Source organism: Ammodytes marinus (genome assembly GCF_949987685.1).
Source record: "Ammodytes marinus genome assembly, chromosome: 24".
In the NCBI taxonomy this organism is placed as follows: domain Eukaryota; kingdom Metazoa; phylum Chordata; class Actinopteri; order Uranoscopiformes; family Ammodytidae; genus Ammodytes; species Ammodytes marinus.
Window position 1 is genome coordinate 2965457 of NC_137228.1, and position 2144 is coordinate 2967600.

Here is a 2144-nt window from a genome sequence, read left to right on the forward strand (position 1 = left end):
GTGCAGGATTTCTCACGGATAGCCAAGCCCATATATGATCTCCTAAAGTCAAAAACGGACTCACTGCCACCCACGCTGCAATCCAAGCCACCACGAGGCAAAATAAAAGGCATCCAACAGTCCTCCAGAACCCCAGTAGAGTGGAGAGAAGCACATCAGCAGGTCCTTGAATGCTTAATTGACAAGCTCACCCAACCCCCAGTATTGGCATACCCAGACTTCAGTCGCCCCTTCACACTTCACACCGATGCGTCTCAAAAAGGCCTAGGTGCTGTTCTCTATCAGAACCAAGATGGGAAGCTGCGGGTGATCGGCTATGGGTCACGCACGCTAACACCAGCAGAACAAAACTATCACCTACACAGCGGGAAGCTTGAGTTCATGGCGCTGAAGTGGGCGGTCTGTGATCAATTCAGAGATTATTTATTCTATGCCCCTCATTTCACTGTCTTCACTGATAATAATCCCCTGACATATATACTCAGTACTGCTAAACTCAACGCAGTAGGCCACCGATGGGTAGGAGAGTTAGCTGATTTCCACTTCGACATCAGATATCGGCCTGGGAAAACAAACATTGACGCCGACACCTTATCCCGTCTCCCGCTTGACCTTGAGGCCTCCATGGTAGATTACTCTGAAGGGCTGTCGGAGGATGCAGTGTGTGCTTTGTGGGAAGGAACTCGAAGGGCCGAACAGGGAGACATTGCCTGGGTGGCAGCCCTTAACTTAGCCTCCCAAACCCCGTCTCACATGGAGCCTTTGCAGACGATCAGCCATGATGAGCTAGTAATAGACTAGCAGGAGGGGCCCTCAGATTTTCAGGTACCCCTACCCGAGGTAGAACAAACCTCAACAATGATTTTTTTTATCTTTAGAATGTCCTGTTCATGAAATTGATTCTTGAGCACTTCTATCTTTGGGCGAAATATGTTTTTTTGGTTATTCTATAGAACTACCCCAGTCCCTCAAAAAGAGCCAAATTAGGCCATTCCGAATAGGGGATATGTGACAAAAAAGCCCATAACTTGGGAATGCTCACTCTTTTCTTCATCAGATTTGCTGAGGTACTAACCAGGTGTCTGTCCCACATCACCAAAAAGTTAGAATGTAATTTACCAAAACATTTATTGAAATACAGTCCTGTATACATAGCTTTAGTTTAGGCGGAAATGGTACTTTTGTGGTGATAGGAAAAGAGGGCTCCTTTACTTTTCTCTCAAATATCCCCAAAACATAAATCCCTGCCAAATATACCATTTATGTATTGTCTAGGATGCTATTGAACAATAACCAGTGGTTGTATGAAGATATCTATTACAGTTCAATTTCTAATGAGATTTTTCTAGAAGTACTCCTCCACTGAAATAGCCATATTAGGACATTCCGAATGGGGGATAGGTGGTTTAATAGCCTATAGTCCAGCAGATATGTGAATGCATTGTGCTTTTTATGATACAAACATGAGCTTTGGCACACTGTTAGTGTTAGAGCATGCCCTTAGGAATATTTTTGGCTATAGGGCATCGCCAATTTTTCCTATGGCGCCCACTTTTAAAAATGGCCACCAGCAGCTCTTATAGTACCAGTAGCTTGGGTTGTAGAGCACCTAGGATCTTGATTATGGTGTCTAATCCTACATTTTCAAGGATGGACAAGGCAGTGGTGCTATTTAAAACATGCTAGAAAGTACCAAACTTCATATATCTGGCATTCAGGGAACACAATTGTGATAAAACCTTCAAATATTAGCGGAGTTATGCATATTTTCATGAATTACAGAATCAGTTCATGAGTTGTATGCTGACCTTATATTGCTCTAGGTTCCGAAGGAGCTAAGTGATATAAACAGTTACCACAATGAAAGTACCAGGCAAGGTAAGTTGCAAGCAGTAACTTTTACTCACATAAAGTTGTAGGTCACACCCAAAACACATATGCATATACTGTTCATTATTTGAAAATAAAAACATGGGCCATTTAAAATAAACAAGTGTTGTCAATAGTCCTTTTAGTCGGTCTGTTTGGTGATCACTTCGGTTTAATCAATCACTGTCAGTGGTTCCCTGTTAAACTGTCTGTAACTGGTCCTGTGACAGTTCTTGGAAAGGATGTGTGTAGCAGTCCAATGGATGTGTGTATCC